The sequence below is a fragment of the Hyalella azteca genome, unplaced genomic scaffold, assembly GCF_000764305.2.
Source record: "Hyalella azteca isolate HAZT.00-mixed unplaced genomic scaffold, Hazt_2.0.2 contig16640, whole genome shotgun sequence".
Lineage (NCBI taxonomy): Eukaryota > Metazoa > Arthropoda > Malacostraca > Amphipoda > Hyalellidae > Hyalella > Hyalella azteca.
The window spans coordinates 149,682-171,151 of NW_025946454.1; the positions used below are offsets into that span (position 1 = coordinate 149,682).

The 21,470-nt window shown below is 36.4% G+C and overlaps 1 protein-coding gene across 1 annotated transcript in view; it reads right to left on the bottom strand.

The window, feature by feature from the left end:
- LOC108669833 (ELAV-like protein 1) overlaps nucleotides 1-1,326 on the bottom strand; it is an 81,488-nt gene extending 80,162 nt beyond the window's left edge. The window contains exon 1 of the mRNA XM_018157257.2: nucleotides 1,237-1,326. The gene's annotated coding sequence lies outside the window, so the exon portion shown is untranslated. The remainder of the gene's footprint in view (nucleotides 1-1,236) is intronic.
- Between the last annotated feature and the right edge of the window lie 20,144 nt (nucleotides 1,327-21,470).

Sequence of the window (21,470 nt, forward strand, 5' to 3'; positions counted from 1 at the left end):
CTCGAAACGTCTATTTGCGCAATAACCTAACGGACTTATAAATTCCATCTATATTTGGATTCGACACATTTCAAACTGCAGTCCCTTTGCACTCCAAAACTTAGAATGAAAAATAATCTATGTTCAAATAAATGCATCAAATGATAAATGCCATTACAAACTCGATTGAGTTCTGTATTCAATTTTAATATATTTAAGGAAAACTGTGATCCATCTATCAGCCTGACCTCATCCAGCCACGTCGCATAACCGAAAGATCAAACCAGCCTACAGCCTTTAAACTATAACACGAGATGCATGAATTTAGGAGAAGAATAAATAATATAATCGAAGAATATACTTTTTCACAATCATCTCGAGTCTAGACTAATTACGCCGTACGTCGTACCTACACTCATTAGAATTATTAGGTCATGTTATACAAATAGTGACACTTTCTGCACGAAAAAACAATACGCCCTTTTGCCAACGGCAAGCTTGGTCAGGGTGACACACACAGGGTAAAATATGCATCACTATTTTCACCAAGTCCCGCTGATTTCACTAAGTATACAATTACGGAGGACAATCACGAGGAGAGATTTTTCCACACTGAGGAAGATGTAGCCTTACGAACACTAAGTAGGATCTAACATTTTACAAATCTTGAGCATGAACAGGACACTCCTGTTCGTGCTCAAGATTTCTAGAGGGGTCTCAAATTAACCAGTGCTCATAACATATAGAAAAGGCCATCAAACAAATCTATCAGTCTGGAGAGAATGACACTACATTCCCACAACTAATAATAGTCTGGAGTGGATGACATCACAACCAATCACTGCCTGAATATCGACATGAATCCGCTAAATAATGGCAAACTTTATGCACTATCCTAGAATTCCAGCCTGCAGGGAACACCAGAGTGGCTGGACAAAGTGTAGAAGCAGAAATAAACTACAATAAAGCACTACAGTCTAAGGAAGTATTCGTATAAAAGTCTGAAAATGCTAATGCCTGAAAATTAGGTACTACTTGGTTAATTGACAGTTACCAAAAAAAGTTCTAGGATGACCCTTTAGATATCCGTTTCTACTGTGAGCTGAACTCTTAAAGAACTACCAGCGAATGGAGTATAAAGATGCTGAAACGTATGATCGAAAACTTAAAATTTGTTCAATGTTCATTCCCTGACAAAAATATCAAGGTATTCATCATATTCGTCTAAGAATAGAATGTGCAAGTGCATGTCCTCACCTTACTTATATATCATAAAAGATCCTGTAAATCTTCCCTCGAGTATCGTAGGGCTTCTCTTGATAAGTTATCGATCAGAAACGTCTTTCAAATCGAGCGGTCAAATATGGACAACACAGATAACAATTATTAGACTTAGCCAGTCGGTCGATCAGGCCAAATTGGCGGCCGGGTGCGGCAGTTTTCGATCAAAACTTCCGAAAATGCGCATGTCTTACGTGGATGCTTCTAATTGGCTTATCTGTATGTCTGTTGCCAGGTTTATTTAAGGGGAAGTCGCTAGAATTTCCATTTATACCATTGCGTGGAAATTAATTCCAGACAATTACATTTAGGCAATTAGTTAAAAAAATTCGAAAGTTTTAAAAAGAAACTTTCGAAATGAGTGATGTTGATTTGGAATCGAGAAATTTTTTTGGTATTTATTTTAGAGTTACAACATTGCACCTTCGTTTGAAGCTTCTTGAAATCAATCAAAACGATCACGGTTACATCACAGTCCGTGATACAATGTCACTCATTATTCTACTGATCAAAGCTCAGCTTTTGTAAGCATGAGCCCACTAATGTAGTTAGGAACATTTACTTATAACTCTCGTAGGTGCAACTGCTGCCAGATTTTCTCCGTACTGAATTAAAAAGGAAAAAAACTCGCATTTCTAGCAGGTGTGTCATGTATAGCTGCTGTATCACGCCACATTACGCGAGTGTAATCGGAAATTTTCCGTGTCGCGTAAAGAACTTGCACCTACCCAAGCAGTCATTTCCCATATGAATTTTCTAATTCCGCAAGGAATCACGGGAAATGTTTCAGATTACGAAGCCACCCTGCATTATAAATAGAAGTGCGTACAGTTACAACGCTAACTGCATCCAAATTAAGAGAGTTATGTTATGCAGCTGAAATAATTATATTTTTTACAGTTTTCATATAAAACGAGGAGGACAAAAATTGAATACCGCTCGTCGCGATGAAATGTGCAAAACTCTGCGCAGTAAATCGTTTTCTTATGGATTGCTGATGGCGCGAGAACCATGCGCGATACAGTTCAATGAATGCTAGCCGTAAATTACTGATTGTTAACAGCCAAAGTATCGATCCCTGTTTACTGTCAATTACCAATACATAAATTATCTGATGAATACCTGAGATGATGTCATCATTAATATTTAAAAATGCTTCAGTGAACTATTCACCACAACAAAAATAAAATTAATTTCCAACTCAATAAATAATGAATAACTTGGTAGGACATTATTTAGTAAAAATTTGATATGATTTGTTGATTATTAGAATTATTCCTATATTTGTTGTTCGATTTATCACTCAAAATTTTTACTGGAAATTTTGAATAATCTGAAATTTGATGCACATCTTTGATGCTGTAAAATAATTTAAATTGGAATATTTGCAAAGTACTTGAACATAATTCTAAATATAGCTTCAATGGCTGTAATCTGATGTATTTTGGATAACGGTATTTCGTAGTACATCATGTGGAAAATCCTCTCGTATGAATTTCGTGAGAAGCCGTGATTGCATTAACTGTTAAAGTTTACGCCGTGTGGACCTTTTTCTCCAAATTTTCGTAAAAATATTCCGGTCGAATTCGAACAGCAATGAGATTTGCATTTACACAAGCAATGGTAATAATATTTAATATTATTAATAATAACTTTTAATATTTACTTATGGGTAATTTGGCCAAATTGGCGATGACTTTCGATTTCAAGGTTTATTTTTATAGGCTCGGGCAGCATTCAAAATTAATTTTAAAAAATAGTTTAATTGACACAAGTTTCCTCAGTAAAAGATTTTGCATCTTGCATCTCATTAATTTTCACAGTTTGCCGGCTAATAATTAAGCGGGTTTTATTACGAACCTCGTTGACTTTTTGCCGCTCAAAATATTCGTTAGAATAAGTTTAAGCTAAAATCTCCCAGCAACATAAATACATATTGCCAAGTTATTATAAATTGATAAAATTATATTAAAATTAGTACATCATAAAACTAAGCTCTGTAATTCCATCGTAATAATTATAAAGAATGTAGATTATAATTATAATAATAAATTATAATTATTGACTTCGTTCATCGTTGTGAAACTCTCAATAATTATTGAGAGTTTCACAACGACGAACGAAGTTCGTTGAAGCTAGTCAAGTCTCTTGTCGAAGAATAATGCATATTTTCACCACCCACATATTTATATGCACGAACAAAGTATTTCCTTTATTAAAATCATAAATCTTGTACAAGTTTCTAAACGTAACAACGTTTTATAGCCTCCCAGATTGTCATTTCCCTATTAAAAACCGGAGGCAGAATTTTCGCCGGTGGCCGTACGTCATACGCCCATAAACCACCCATACACTTGAACAGCCCATCCCTCACCCCCATTTTTTAACCCTCTCAATAAATATTCGCTTGTCCTGCAAAGTGCGTAGCACAAAGCACTTCCATTCGCTGTCGTCTTTCATTTGACGGCGGATTAGATTCTCCATGTTCATAAAATTCAAGTGCGAGCAACAAAAGCCTTGCAAGAATAAGAATTTTTGTCGGCAACTTAATAAAGGAAGTGTGGGGCTGCAGACTGAGACCTCCGTGGCTATATATAGGCTGGGTATTACAATAAAACAGGCATTTGTCTTTTTATAACGCTTGGTCATGGTCTATTATTAATTCTTTGTATTGGTCTTCCTATAATTTAATTTTTTTCTTTACTCATTATGAGAGTTTAAGTACTAAAATCATTCTACGTCTTGGTCAAGTTTGCACTTCCACTACTCAGTCTTCCAATATACTGTATTAATAACTAGCTTCACTAACCATCACGGTCACGATCTTATAACAGTTTCATACGTCGCTTTAATACCCATACGGGTCACGGTCTTTTAATATAGCTTTCTACGCCGCTTTAATGATCTTTCGGGTCACGGTCTTCTGATAGTTTCATACGTCGTTTTAATAATCATACGCGGGTCGCGGTCTTTTAGTAGCTTCCTACACCGCTTTAATGTTCTTTCGGGTCACGGTCTTCTGATAATTTCATACGTCGTTTTAATAATCTAACGCGGGTCACTGTCTTCTGATAATTTCATACGTCGCTTTAATAATCTAACGCGGGTCACTGTCTTCTGATAATTTCATACGTTGTTTTAATAATCTAACGCGGGTCACGGTCTTAGAATCATTCGAAGTCTCTTCATCGCATAATCTAATGTCTCTATGATCTTAATGATTCCACACCTAGGTCAATATTACCATATTTCGATTTTCTTCAATTTCAGTTCTCAGGCTTTTAATGATTCGTTTTATTTTTCTCAAAGCTATTTAAGGCCTTCGTCTTTCAGCGTCTCGGTTTTCCCTTTTCATGGGTCATTGTCGTTTAATAATACCAGGGCTCGATCAGCTTATAATTTCAAGTTTAGGTCTTCTTAAAAATTCAAGGCTGGTCTTCTAATAATGTCAAGTCTTGGTCTTCTAATAATGTCAAGTCTTGGCCTTCTAATAATGTCAAGTCTTGGTCTTCTTATAAATTTGAGTCTTGGTCTTCGTAAAAATTCAAGGCTGGTCATCTAATAATTTCAAGTCTTGGTCTTCTAATAATGTCAAGTCTTGATCTTCTTATACTTTACGACTCGATCGTCTAATAATTTCGGGCCAAGTCTTGTAATTCGAAGCTCGAGGTAATTTTTTAGATTACAGGCTGGTACGTGACGTCATAAGCAGGCTCGGTGCCTCATTATCTGGTATCCGTCAAGTTAATCGCGCTTCTGGCAGCCTAGGCTTCTGAAAGCCCCAGCCAGGATTCAACTAAATGACTTCTAACGTGCAAAGTCAGCTAATTGTGGGAACTGACACTAATGTTGCACTGATGTGAAGAGGCGGTAATGTGAGGTTAGGTGTAAACCTCAATGTTGGTTTTATATGTTAAAACTACTATAGATTGACCGTTTCACTGCTGCTTCAAGTGGCGACTGTGTTACGATCCCAAAGGTTTGGTCATACGCATACTTACAAACAAACATTATACAAACATTTGTGTATGTATTACTCATTTTAGATTGACTACCACGATATTGCTTTTATTTCGGATTCTCATGACACAGAGCGGTCACCACAAAGAATGTTGCTGAGGCCATTCACTTGCTCAGGCTTGAGGTCAATAAGCCTCGCAATATAAGGATTCTTAAGTCGACGCCTCGTCGTTGTATAGTCAAGTCTCACACGCATGCGTGCCGCATTGATCGCACTTAGTAATTGCGCGCAATGGCGACGCTGAACCAAGCAATCTGAGAATATTAGCGTTATGGCGTCGTTATTGCACTCGCGCCATAGCGTCGAGCTTCAACGTTCTCTCCACTTAGCGTCCGTTCCGGCGCTCTGACGCTGGCAAAACGCAGGCTCAGCACTTATGGAGTCGCTCGTTATATAGAACTGAACTCAGAGTTCAGTTGTGATATTCGTCGCGACAAATCAAAATTCTAAATGCTCTCCGTCTGTCGTTGTGAAAAGTGCATAAGATTCTAGAATTCCTACCCTATAGTGATTGAAATATATAATCAATTTGACAATTTTCGTGCTCTTTCATACTAGCATGTCCAAAAAATTATTTAAAAAAATTGTTCATTACTATAAAATGATTTAAATTATTATTTTACAACTCAAGCATTAACTACATGTGGCGTAAATTTATATTGAAACTTAGCTTTCTTATATTGTTAGCTTTCGTAAATTTTCACAAAATCGCGGAATATCATCGTGTGATGTTATAAATTAATTCATTTAACAGAGCAATTAAATTTTGCAAAAATACATCTATTTCAAAGGATTTTTCATCCATTAATGATAGGTGAAATTCAGATAAATTGTACCCATAACCACATATAAGCACGGAACACCACCGATTACTTCAAACTACTCGGCAGCGTCTTGCGTGACTTCTGACATGGCCCGCTTACGCTGAGTCGTCTAATTGAAGGCCTCATGTGAACCCTGCGTTGATATCCAGGGAAGTATGTAGTGTACGAATTGTGCATGGGTTCTGGCATTTAAATGCATGTATTACACTAAATAGTGTAATATGTGCATTACACTACTATATATTACACTATTTGTATAGCAGGGCAGAAGCTGTTTCTATGAAGATTTTCTTAAAGAGGAACACAGGCTTTTTACGTTTATGAAACCTTCTAATGCAACTGAACCTACTATAAAGGTTTTCTTATAATATTTATTATACATTTAACATTAGTGCATCTGCTCTGCCATTCGAAACATCATTCTTTGCTGAGATTTTCTTCTAGCCTTGATCTGAATTCTTTTAATAACATAGCAAGCATAGCCATCATCAAATTAACATTAAGCTTTTCATGTAATCAACAACATTGAACTCTAGTTAAACATCACAGACTTGCAAGTTAAATTGCTCCGCGCGAGACAGTGAAATGTGAAAAGATTTACCGCAGACATTTTTGCTCGCACTCTAAATCCTGCATTTGTTTGAAATGTTTTCAACAAAAATATTCATACAATTTTCTGCTGAAATTTATGTTTATATATAACACTATCAAATTATTGAAAATTCAATTGCAAATTCTAGCAAAGTATAATACGCATGAGTTACTCTATCGAATAAATATTGAATTAAGTAATCGATTGACAAAAACATAACAACAGAAATTGTTTACTGTAAATAATAATTCAAATCATATTTTTTACAGGGTATTGGTGATATTAGCTCTTGATTGCACTTTTATGCAGTGGTCGCCATTATTGTATTCTCATTGGCAGACAATTTTGTATTGCAGGATAATTCTTGAAATCCTAAAATGCTGATGCAAGAATTTCTTCCCAAGGTATTTAATTGGCACACGAAGTTAATCGTATTGTGAGCGTAATAACAAAGAGAATCATGAGGGTCTCATAAATGCATAAAAAATTCATCATTAAAATTGGTAATGGACATGTAGCAACATGTACTACTGTCATTGAGTATACATTTCGAGTTTTGGAGGCTAAACGGCTGATGCTACTGTTGTTACTACGAAGTTCCTACGAGACTTTCGTACACACTTTAGCGTCACATTACTCGCGCATACACGTTATCATTGTATGTTATGCAACCTTGTATACACACTTTTCTCCTACATATTTAACATTCATATCCACAATATCATTCAATAAAAACTTTCTCTAAAAATACTACCTTCATGTGCACGTTTCCCACACACACAAAAATCAATTTCACAACACGCAACGTTATTTATTATAACTTCACATTCGTTCTACTTTACCTCGTCATCAACATTGTTCACTCGTAAGCCTCTAATACACGATATCCAACTACACACGATACCGACTAATACACGATAGCCTTCTACTCATGATACCCTTTGTATACACGATAGCCTTCTACTCATGATACCCTTGTATACACGATACCCTCTAATACACGATACCCTTCTACTCATGGAACCCTTGTATACTCATTACCCGCTCATACACGATATCCTCCTAAATATGAGGCCTTGGATGCGTGCTAATTAAATACATACGGTGCCTCAGTAAAACTAAAATCCTACATTCCCATTGCTTTTTCAATCTGGAACTTTATTGCATTCTGCCAAATGCATGTAAAAATCAAAGGATAAAGATACACCAAACAAAAATTTATTCATGGCTGAGACTATCCCCGGGTTGAATTAAAGTTTCGTTTCACGAAATATTAATCCTCCCTTAAAACTGAGTCCAATACGAGGGCAAAAATACGGTGGTTGAGTGCAGGCTGCTGATACGCGTGTGCCTCGCAGGTGGGCATTGTGATGCTTATAATTACCCTAAGAAAAATTACCCTGGATCATGCAAGGCATTTATACGCGGACTGCGGCGAGTCTTTCACGCTGTTGTCCGCTGCAGAGACATCGATGATATCGATTATTACAATTACGAGTTGGCTTTAATGTTAGACATATTTTTATTTTATTATTTAGAAAAAAAATGATTTCATGAGCTGGAGGTGCAGTCGATAACTGCAAATTATAAGTCGGACATTTTTAGATGTGTATTGAAGGAATTGAATACTATTGGATTTTAATTCTTTCTGACAAAGGATAATAATGAATATTAACATGAGTTGAGGAAAAACTGTCAATTGCCCTGCTGGTTTAGGTATATCAATGAATATACATTGAGGCTTTCACTAAATTACAATTCGAAAATGTGAGTGAGTAAAATGTGATTTTTAAATTAAAACGTTTGTAAGAGTGCTTATAATATATAATGAAAAAAAGGTTAAATAAAAAAAATAATCCAAAAACATTTATAAATGCAAATTTGACATCCCAATCTGTAAATTCTCCAAATTTCGGTTATTACTTGCAAAGTTGGAGAGCTTTTCGATCTGTTGTAACGTTAGTTTAATAGTCAATTAATTCAATTTTTCATTTATGCAACATATTGAGGCCAGGTGACCACGTGCACCCTGTAGTCATCTAAACATAGAATTAAAAATAACAATAAAATATGCATCAGAAATCGATTCTCTCACTGAATGATGTAATGATTCTCTTCTTACCCAGCTGATTCTTGCGGTTGAAGGGAATTAATGAGGTAATGATTCTCTCTTCACTTAGTTAATTCTTGCAGGGGCAGTGTTGGAAGAATGATTCTTTCTTACTTGGTAACTCGTGCGGAGCAGTGAATAATGTAATGATTCTCTTTTACTTATTTGCCCCTTATACGAGGCAATGAATGATCTATTGATTCTCTCTTTACCCAGCAGATTCTTAAGGGTAGTGAATGATGTAATGATTCTCTTTTTAGGTAGGTGATTCTTGAGATGCAGTGAATGACGTAATTATTCTTTCTTTTCGTGCAGCGATTCTGGCCAGGCAGTGAAGGATATAATGAGGCTATAGCGTGCGTGCGGGCTCATGCTATGTCTGAGGTAGAGTGTACGGTTCTCCTCAGTAGTGAGTGTGTAGATAACATAGCAACCTAGCCATTATAACGTGATTTAGAGGGGAACTCTAACAGACACTATCTTATACTCTGCTTTTTAACTGATCATACTTCCTGACCTGGGACTTGACCTGGTACCAGATCAAATGTCATGACCTGAGACCTGATGAAACTATCTAACCCGGAAACTGTTGAAGCGACCTGACATGGGACTTTACTTGGGGCTTGGGCAAATTTCATGATCTGAAACTTTAAAAAATGACCTGACCTAGGACCTGTTAATTAGCACGATAAAACCTTGGACCAGTTAGCACGATCAAACCTGAGACCTGATGAACTGTTGAAACGACCTGACATTTGATTTAACATGAGGCTTGGTCAAATTTCATGACCTGAAACTTGATAAAATGACCTGACCTGGGGCCTGTTAGCACGATCAAACATGGGACTTGATGAAGCAACCTGACCTGGGACTTATTGAAATGACCAGACTGGGTGGATAGTTTCTAGTACTCGGACATTGACATTAGGTCGTCGAGGTTTGTGTTTATGATGCCTCACAATCGACCGTGGCACTTATAACATCGTAATCACTATAATTCCAGAGACAGGCCCAACTGAGGCACTCTATCGATCGATATGCAAGCTACGTTATTTCAGCTTCATAGCAACTGCATTCTTTTAGGGTCACTCGTGTGCCAATGATTTTATTTTAGGTGATGAGACGAGGTGAGGAATGAATGATTTTAACAATAATTATAATAATAATTGTATTTTGCATATTAAATGATAAATTTTTTAAAAATTCTCGCTTGGAAATAACATTTTGACGAGTTGTTTATTTCTAGAGCATAATGGTGTTTATGAACATTGCAACTTCCATTTCAGGAGCAACAGATTATATCTTGCTATGTGTAAGAATTGACCCGTACGCGTATGAAGTAGGAATTCAGCACCAGACGGACGAAGTAGGAATGCTTCCTACATGCATGAAAATAATAATTCAGCTCCATACGTATGAAGTGGGAATGCTGCCCCACACGCATGAAAATAGGAATTCAGCAACACACGTACGAAGTAGGAATGCTTCCCTACACGTATGAAAATAGGAATACAGCATATATTATAGTATATTATATTATTGATGTAACCGTCATAGGACCATGGTTTGATGATAATCTATTATTAAGAAGCGAAAATAAGTTTCCAACCATAATTTTATCACGTATAAATTAATGAATGAATTGTAATGAAAATTGTTGACAGTAACAATTTTTGCTATTGGTTCACACTTTTATTGACCACAATGCGTAAGTTGCACCTTGCACCTTAAGTTAAATCATTTCGCATGAAGCTTGTCATTAAACTTCAAAGTGCTGCGAATCAGGGGATTTAGACTTGAATGAATGTTGAAAATTATGCTGAAAATTATCATAAGGCAGATTTACCGGAAATTTCTAATTTTGATCGCTTCCGCACTACCGCACATGTTTTTTTTATGAAACAAACTGGTTAAACCTGGATGCATCGCTGGAATGAATCGAATTTGTTATGTATGACTAAAAAAATGTTATTCAGATGGGTTGCATTGAAATAGCATGGTTCGGAGCTGGGACCCAAGCCTGCAATCTATGCATGCTTGCATGCATTGCATATGCATTCCGTTCGATATTTTCTCTTTCATGATATTTTATTCTCTGTCTCTTCACTATTTTTACGTAAAATTTAATAATTATACTTGCATGACAACAATCGTCTCTAAACATTCTCGGATGATTTTTCCCCCGAGAGGTATTTCCCAGTGTAAAATTTTTGTTTTGCACTCCATGCTTCATCTGCTTATTGCACGGTGGGTGACTCGATCTGTTATATTTGGGTAAAATATTAATAAATTCGGTTACTTGTATGTTTATTCTAGGGTTAACATCAATTAATTGTTTATATGTTGAAGAAAACATTTTCGTGTTTGCCGACATTTATCTGGCAAATGTTCCAATGCTATATGAATGCTGTGTTGAATTATATTTTAGCGAAATTCATTAGCCCTTTATGTATTTTTTACATATCTTATTTTAAGTTGAACATTGATGAACTTGTATTTAATATTTTATTCACTTTTCCAACAGAATTATTATTTTACGCTTTAGGTCTCCTTCATTTGCATAAAAAAATCGTGACTAATCACTAAATTCATTTCCAAGTAATAAAATGACAAATTCGACGCGGTTTTCGATGATTGTTGTTATGGAGGGTTTTCTTTCTTGAATTATCAACAACGAAACTGAAGAATAAACATAAATAACAACATAGCCACGAAGGCTGACTTCCTGTAACAGAACAATAACGAGGAAGGCAGACTTCCGGTACCTGAACAATAGGTATCTATGAAGGCAGCATTCCTTCATCAGAACAATAACGATGAAGGCAGATTTCCTGTAAAAGATACTCTCTATTTCTGCAGCCGAAGTCTCAGGGAAGTCTCCGGATCGGAAAACATGAACAGAAAGACTCGTCTATCCTAGTCTTTTCTTGCATATATCGCGTACAACATTAGCTTCATTGACAGCGTGTCTCTCACAGCAAATATATCGCGAGCGATTCTAGCGCTGCCCCGCGTTGCCGATGCTCGCATACAAAGAATATTTGTTTGATGCCGTCAACTCTTCATTATAGTTCGTATCTTGTGGATTTGGTTAATTAAAAGATTTGATAATGATTGTGTATGGCAAAGTAAGATATTATGAATTATATAATCACATTTCTTTAGAAACGATGATAATCGTTGTTTATTCAAATTTTATTGTACTCTGATCAGATATTTAAATAGTGTTCAATGATTCTCTGGTTTCCGATAGTAATACAAAAATTTCAGATCGTTCGCCCATCACGGAATCACCCTTCGCATCTGTAGCTCGAACTTATGGTCATTTTAAAACAAACAAACGAGGTTTATAAATGCAAGAAGCCATGAGCTGCAGACTAAGATGCTTAGAATTCTCCTAGATAAGAAATCTCACGAATTTCTCAGATCTCTGTATTATCTATGGCTGTTGCTAAATGCTTTTGTGCTTTTTTTCATCACAATCTAAATGTTAACTGATTTTTCTTCCAGTCGAAAAAATTTATCGACATGTTGAGCTTACGGCATCGATTGTCATTTAACGATTACTTCTGCTTGTGGTATCGATGATTTTTTGCATGGAAAAGCTTTTAAATAATGGCTGGGGATAGAAGCTGGCGCGTGTGCACGGTAGCCACCCCATAGTGTTATCAGATTCACCCTCCGGTTGGTGACTCCAGATCGATACTTGGTTGGTGAAAACCTGGGACCCCGGGACGCGCGTCGGCACACTTCGATCGCTCGGGTGGGGCGTGTGTGAGTGTGCAAATGCCATAACATTTGAGACTCAGTGCAAATCATCTATTATTTAATACCTCTTTCTTGTGTATACTGGAAAATGACAAGCTTTCATATCTGAATTCGTGGTAATAATGCGATAATACTTACGCTTCGTTTGGTACGTGGGCAATGGGTTTCATATAATGCAGCAATATTTTGTCGATACGTACACTCGCACTAGAACTTTCCATTAACTAGTATCCATATTCTAATCTAGGTTAGTCATTCTAAAATTGATTAAACATTCCAACAATATCTTATATATAAAAATGTATAAGGCCTCGGAGATATTTACTTTTGTAATTTGGATCATTAACGATTATAAAGAACATTTCATAAAAATCGGCTTAACCTTTTCATTTCATCTTCAACATAATGAAGATTATGTAATTTTCCGTGCGTTTCGTTCCCGCTTTTAATTCACTATTCCCCTCATCCATGTGTGCTACCCTTCCTTATATAACATTTGAATGTAAAGTCTGTTGCTGCTGCAGCTTCATCAGCATTCGGCATTCATTTAGAATGCAGGGGAACGAACCCTTCCCCGTCGCTCGCGTCGGTTCGATCGTCAATATTTCCGAAAAGCTTTTGTTTGTACCGAAGCTGCAGCAGCCGATACTGCCAAGCTCTCTGAAAAATAAATAGAGCTCCTATGACTGAAATAAAGACCAACTCGACTAAAAAATGCGTTGAATTTCCTGGGTTTAGCTTTGGTGAAGGCTGGGATTTACGTACGAATATAAGCTATCTGAACTTTGGTAAGAAGTATGGAGCATAGGCAATAACTATGTTATAGTCTGTTAAACAATGCTGCATTCAGCAGTACTTATAAATACAAATTTTAACTCAATTTCATACAATACAAAAATGTACAATTCTGATTCCTTGGGGGAACTCACGCTGAAACCTGTTGTGTGCTGCCGTTTCCGGCATTTTTTTACCAGCAGATATTTGCATTCCAAAAACTTCCGACTGACGTAGTCAAAACATACCTCAACTGTAAATTTTTCAACACCAACAGTAAAGGAGAACATCAACTGTAAAAGAAGCGAGGAAAGATGAGTGCAAAATAGTTTGGAAATGATACTGGCCTGATAATGGGGTTTCTTCTTACAGCAGACCTCACTTTTGCATACGGGACTTAATGAATGTGTCAAAAAAATTACCCTCCAGGAATATGATTAGGTGGTCGAAATTTTTATTGATCAGTGTTCGAAACAGGGCACGAGGGTAGGGCACGAGGGTAGGGCACGAATCAGTTATAGGTAAATATCAACGTAATGAATGACATGAATAGTAAATATATTAATGTATTTATTTTATATATTATGTACAATAAATACACTGCAAAATTTTGAAACTTAGACGATATTTAAAAGAAGTGAAGTAATGCAGAGAGAAATTGATGTTATCAATGTGAACAAGGAGGAAGTAGTAATTTGAAATTAAAAATAATTTTAATGAGACAATTTTGCATAAGGGCGCTTGTTGGTTAATTATTTACGGGATAAGAATAATATTTTGATTAGTTCTCTAATGACGAAAGCAATAATGAAGGAAATGTGCACGCAATTAAGATCAGTAAAATGAAAGTAATTTTAATAACAGTATCGATTTCTACAAGATGTTAGATTTATGTATATAGTTTATATAAACATTTCTCTCTATATGTCCTCTATAGAGATCCCTGGTTTTTATTACAAAGGCGTAATAACGATATTAAAAATTATGAACTGAAATAAAGGAATCAAGAACGCTAGGGAAAAGGAAAGTGAGGCGAGAAGAGGGAGTGGGAGCGTCAGCTGCAGCTGTTGTGGGAGCGCCGGCGTGAGGGGAGTGGCGAGGGATTAGGGATAATGGAACGGGCTCCTGAGGGACGGCGGTATGGCGAGCAGGAGATGAAGGAATGGAATGAGGGATGAGGGAGGCTGTGGAGGACAGGGATGAGGGATGAGGAAAGCAGATGAGGAAAGGAATGAGGGATTGGGAAGGTAGACGAGGACAGGAATGAGGGATGGAGAAGGGAGGTGAAGGGTTTGAAAAGAAGGAGTGCTTCGTTAAAAAAGACTTCAAGGTGGGAAACTCTACGGATTTTACCGTGACATTTTAAAGAGATTTGCATCAAGATCGAAAATCATCGGAATTTAATTTGAAATCTGAATTTAGGATGAAATTTATATGAATTTAGATCGAATTTATATAAAAAATTAGATCAAAATACATCTGAATTTAGATCGGAAATCATCTGAATTAGGTTAAAATTCATTACAGAATGGGGGAACATTTTTTATTATATATAATTATCGATGTAGTGATGGATGGTTTATAGAGTGATGGTTTAAATGGTATGAATGACGAAAGGTATGATGGTTTACTTATTAGGAAAGCTATACTATGAAGGTTTTATGCGGTAATATTCTATGTAGATTCTATGTAATGAACTTATGCATTATTTATAGCTCAAAGGAGTTGGATTTTATAGATGAAATGATTAGGCTTCTACGAAGTGATTAGTCTGTTGAGATTTATTAACGGAATGAATGATCATCAACGGAGTAATATTTATCAAAAATTTATCGTGAATCTACGGAGAATGTTTTATTCTTGAGTTGTGATTATAGATGCTATATTTATGGCGTTTTGTTCTCCTGGTTCATTGTAATGAATAAATAGGAAATGAATAGTAAATGAATAGCAACGGTTCGTTGACGGTAATTGGTTCAACCATTGAACAATATTTAGTTCAATAAAGGTGATGGATACCTAATCGTTCGTCAGTGTAACAGTGTTTAATATACATAAAAAATGTAACTCAGTACTCACTGCAGTGAGTGACAGAGAGCGCATTTTCTCGTCGACGAAAACGTGAAGTCACGGAGGGATAGACGGACGGACGGACATGACGAGCACAATAGGGCATTTTTTCACAAATGAGAAAATGCGCTAAAAAGAGATAATGTTTCTTAACTGAAATGGTGGTTAAACCCTGCGGCCATTTTTTGCGTATAAATGCCGCAATATAGGCGTGGTTTGCGTATAAATAAAAATATTTATGTCTTACCTGATGTACTAATAATAATTTATTAGTATAATTAGGAAAGAATTTTTCATTTAAGCACATTTCATTAAAAATAATATTGGTTTTGCTTAAAATTTCCCTTCAATTTTATTTCTCTAGGAACACAACCATACTAACTACTGTTCGATATAATAATTGTAAAATTTCACCAAAAGAAAAGTTTTCTAAAAATTTGCGACGATTTTTGCTCAACGTTGAGCATCTTCAGGAAAATGCAATCAAATGCAGCTAAGATTAAAGTAGGATGTTGAGATGATGGCTGCTGAGAAATAAATGATTGAAGGAATAGTCGGCGGCTGCGAGATAAACAGTGTACAGTCGGGATGCAAATTTTCCAACTATGAAGTTTCAGGATTGCTCAGTATCCGGTTATTTATTTGGCTGTTTAGAAATGGCTTGTTTCGTAATATAAAAATTGCTTACATTATTTGTAATCTGTTAAAATCTGTTTCGAGGAGTAGGATTATATTGTTATGGCGGTGTTACAAGTTCATCGTGTGTATGGATGGTGTGAAGGTTTTCGCTTTTTGGTGAAATTTCAAAATGATTACAATTAACAGTAGTTCGTATGCTTATATAGGTGCTTAGAAAAGTTTAATTGTAAGAAATTTTAAGCAAAACCGACATAATTTTTAAATAATAATGTTTATAAATGACTTGATGGTTTATCGCCAACATTGAGTATAATTTCGTCGACCTATTTACCCCTTATGTTTATTGAGTGTATTGCCCACCTGGAACTCACTTACGTTACGAAATTTATTACATAACGTAAATTACGTAATAAGTTAAGAGTTATTATGAAATTCCTCGTAGGAAAACGTTGCAGTAACTGCACTAATTGCCGCTGCTAATAAACGCTTGGCGTTCACGTACATTTTGTTTGCGTGGTCAATAGTTCGTGCGTTTTTAACCCTCGCCACGCATCGATCGTGACACGACGTTCGTGACTCAGCGCAGTCACGCATGCGATTATGCGGGCGCCGTGTAGACGGCTTACGTGGACCACGCATGCCTCAAATCTCTGGGATTTTCTGAAGTTGGATTTACCAGTTAATGCTGAATTACTGACCTCAGAGGTTTCAGTTCAAAGAGGGTTATTAGAAAAAAATAAATAACGGGGATATTTTTATCATATGATAAATTAAGGACCTGCTGACAATTGCAAAGTTTGCACTGACAGTCGCAGTCCAAGCAACGAAAGTTTGGCTAATATCGTTTCACTTACAATTTAATTTATGTTATATATTTTTACACCAAATCAGCAAATCAGGTAAACGCAAGTAAGGAAACCCTGAAATATTTTGAAAATAATACAAAGATTAAATTATACTTTTTTATGTCGCTATTTGATTGTGGTGACAACATCAATACAAATTGCGAATATTTTTATGGGTTGCCTGGTTTTGAATTGCAGGATTCAAGAAATTCACTAAACTGGTTATCTAAACTCAAACATAAATTTCTCAACTATCATGATCACTAAATTAAAAAACCACTACGTTTCAATGACGCACATTTCAAATAAAATTTAGATTTATTCAACTCAAGTTGTAGCAAAATTTCCGCAAGCAGCACATTTCAACACATTATTTACGATAGCCTCATTGAAGCACAAAACAAACTTTCGAACAAACAAAATTATCCTGTCATTATCTTGCTATTTCTATAATCTTATTATTAGTTTGCTATGTCATTATCTTGCTATTACTATTATCTTATTATCAGTATGCTATGTCATTATCTTGCTATTACTATTATCTTATTATTAGTATGCTATGTCATTATCTTGCTATTTCTATAATCTTATTATTAGTATGCTATGTCATTATCTTGCTATTACTATTATCTTATTATTAGTATGCTATGTCATTATCTTGCTATTACTATGACCACGTGGGGCAGTAACCCCTGCAGTAATAACCCCCGATGAGACGCTCAGTCATAACATTGATCGGTAGGCCTGATGTTGTATACGCAGTACAGTCGCGGCTGCCTTGAATCGATTGTCTTCTGCCATATTAGCGACAGGTAGTTTATCTTACAATTAATCTAATCCAGTTGCCTTTAAAGTCTACAGCGAATAAATTGTTCAGTGTTATTAATAGTGACATATTTTTCTTATGCTGACTTTAAAGAGAGAATATTAAGATTAAATTTTATGTTCAGAATAAATAATAAAATAATTAATTATTATAATTAATAATTTATGAATTTTGAAGAATTTATGTAGATATATTTTATTGTGATGATCATTGCACAAGTGCTGGGATTGGTTTACACAAGATGAGATCCTACAAGAGATTCTGCGAAACTTGTTTGTTGTGCATTATAGTATATGACCAAGCGAATAATTTGAAATAATAATAATATTTTAATTTTAACATCAATCGTTGAATATTCAAAGTGGAGAGATAATCCATCACGAACGTGCTAATCGCATTTGAAGTCACAAGTGAATCCTCGGATCAGTTGTAATTAATGTACTTCCATAAAATTATTTATTTAGAAATAGTATATACACCATATATCTTACACTGTATCATCAAGGCGGGTATCCGTACCACAATACAACGATCTATTACTGGTTTATATGAATTTAGAGGACTTTAATAGGCATCGTATCTATGCCTTCATATGCATATTTTTAACCGAAATAAATAAGTCGTCCGTGCGATGTTGCCGGATCGATCCAGGAGTGCAGAATAGTAAAACCTTCGTAGGATCATTAGGTGGAGCCACCGCCGTCAACAGAAAGTCCTCCGAGGTCCTGACCGGACTCCTACTCATACACACTCAGTCAACCTCCGTTCTGTTCTTTAAGAGCCCAGTGGACTCGGCATCAACGCGCTCAGCCGCGATAGTCGCTACGGAGTTTTTTTTAACTATTTAGAACTGCAATAACTCCCCTCATAAATAAGATACAAGTCCCAAATTTGGAATGCTGTCCGGGCTAATTATTTCCAATACGCAGGCATTAAGATAAATTATGTAAACTTTATGTAAAGCTCGATGTTTGGTCGCCTTTGTTCTCCTGCCTGCGTTCGTTGAAACACGATAAGTGTGATGTATATCGTTGGTTAATTATTACGGACACGTTAAAGTCTCCAATTATGCCCAGTTGAGACAGGCCCTGTAACAGGACTAGCGATTGAAATACTGGATTTCGGTTTCGTTTTCATCTAGAACGTAAATTGGGATTTTCAATTTATTCGACAAAACTATGTGGACTCGTCAGATTCCTACGTAGAAAACTGGCATTATAATGGTGGTTGGCTTCTGCCATCACTCCGTAGTATTTCTCTGCAGCTCATTATTCCAGAGTAGACATTTCAGGCATCTCATTATTCCAGAGTAGACATCTTAATATAGGCCTGATTTAATCGTAGAAATAATGAATGTTGCCCGTAAATTTAGTCATTAATTTGATATATCAAGCTGAAGAAAAAGAGCAATTACTTAAAATTTTCAACGAAAAATTTTGCAATATCTTCAAGGTAAAGTTTGAGTTTATACTTTCATACCCTGAATTATTGAAATTGACGTAAATTAAATTTGCCTTACTGATTAATCGTAAGAAATTTAAAAGTAATAAAAGTTCTTATAATTATATAAAACCATTCATATTTGAAAAAACTTTTCGGTTTTTACAAACTTTCTGGACTCTAAATCTTCTACAAGTTGCTCTCAAAAACCGTCTTAATTTGAGTTGATAAACACGCCATTTGCTTCCTTCACGGTACAAATAAGGCAGTGTTGTGGAGAACGCAACGCCTAGGCACATCAAAGGTCCCTTTAGAGTCTATTTTATCTCTCGCAAGAGTCGAATTATCTTTACAGCTTTCCGTAAATACATTCATCCAGCCCAATAAAACGAGACCTTGGGGGCAATTTTGTAGTTTCTTCCTGGAAGTCCGGCTTCAAATTAACTCTACGGAACGCCTAGCGCCATCTTTCATCGAGGTTCTGAAACACATGCTTTTAAGGAGACTCGTACAGGAACTACAACTACAGGAGGAAAAGATGGCGGGACGTGTGTGTTAAGTAAATGTGGAATCTGGAGGCTCAAGGCAGAAATAATGCTTTAATATCATCTTTTGTGAGCACAAAATTCAAGAATTATTAATTTCGACATTGACGAAAGTAAATTGTTTTTTCCATGTAACAAAAACCGGAATGGTATGATTTTGTTTTCACGATTTGAATGAGTAATTCTGAAAGATTTACTTTCGACGATTTTTTAAATTTACTGTTCTTGAAATAAAATAAAATTACTTAGCATTAAATAATCTCGTGAGATCAAAGAAATTAATATATTTTCAAATGGACACCAAACATTTGCTCCGAGAATCATCGGTATAAAATTGGTAAGTCTCTCGGTCCAGTTCGATGTTTAATAGAAGCGACATAGAAGAGGCGCTTCCAGCGAAACAGGAATGGCGTCGTTAAGATTGTTATCGCAGCAGCGGCAACGCATCGATAACTGCAACGAGCAGCTGCCCTGACGCATGGCCTGTTAGCTGCCGGCGTATCAAGTGTTCAGACGAACGTTTGATAACGTGACACGCACAGGAAACGTTTAGTGACTCATGGCCTACTTGATGCGTACTGCATGGACTGTTCAGACGAATGTTTGATAACGAAACACGCACAGAAAACGTTTAGTGACTCATGGCCTGCTTAATGCGTACTGCATTGAGTGTTTAGAGTTTAGACGAACGTTTGATAATGTGACACGCACAGGAAACGTTTAGTGATTCATGGCCTACTTGATGTGTTCTGCATTGAGTGTTCAGACGAACGTTTGATAATGTGACACGCACAGGAAACGTTTAGTGATTCATGGCCTGCTTGATGTGTTCTGCATTGAGTGTTCAGACGAATGTTTGATAACGCATCACGCACAGGAAACGTTTAGTGACTCATGGCCTGTTACCACCTCATATCAGAGCACCGGTCATGAATTACTTGAGTCTTACGCCTCATGCCTCACCAATGTAGGCTTGGTTGTGAACTAGTGTAACTAACCACAAGCGAACAACGTGTGTTACGGACTACTTTCGCCGTGGTTTTCAAGACGGAAGCTCTGCTCATGCAGCCCTTATAGTTGCGGAGTTGCGAAAGGGTAGAATTTGAGCGTGTTGGCTAATGCAGTTGCCGTGCTAATCGAGTTGGCCTCATTAGAGCAGAATTGCTTCAGACAATTTCGTTCGCAATTAACTCATCAGGCCAATGAAGCCTATTTATAGGAAGGCCGGACCAGCATCATTAACGAGGCTGGCGTCCATCTTCAAACGAGGTGATGTGGTGTGGCTGCCATGTTGTTTCAGCAACCGTCGTTTGTGACAACGTATTAGGTTTTTTATTATTTCAATATGGAACAATTGTGCATGAGCGGATTGCTTCAACGAACGTAAATTAATTTGGAGAAAATGTATGGAATACTAACTATAGGCATGAAATCCATTTTTATAAGGTATTATTCAATATAAACAACATGGGATTGTGAGAGAAAAATTTAATTCGTAAAGAACATAATGCTTGCACACCCGATCGAAATCAGTTTCTGGTCAGAATCGCCTCTCCGACTTTATAGTCGCCTCAGAGTATGACTAGGGTTGGCCGAGCCAAGTCACCCCGAGCTAGTAAGCTGCCGAAGCGGACATGGAGAAGCTGATTTACGTGCTCTCCGAATCATAGGCGGCCATAATGCAGGGTCGCTTACGCCTCTAAATTTTGTTAGGGTAAAGCCTCCACATAATGTGGAATAAACGAGTCACTGGCTA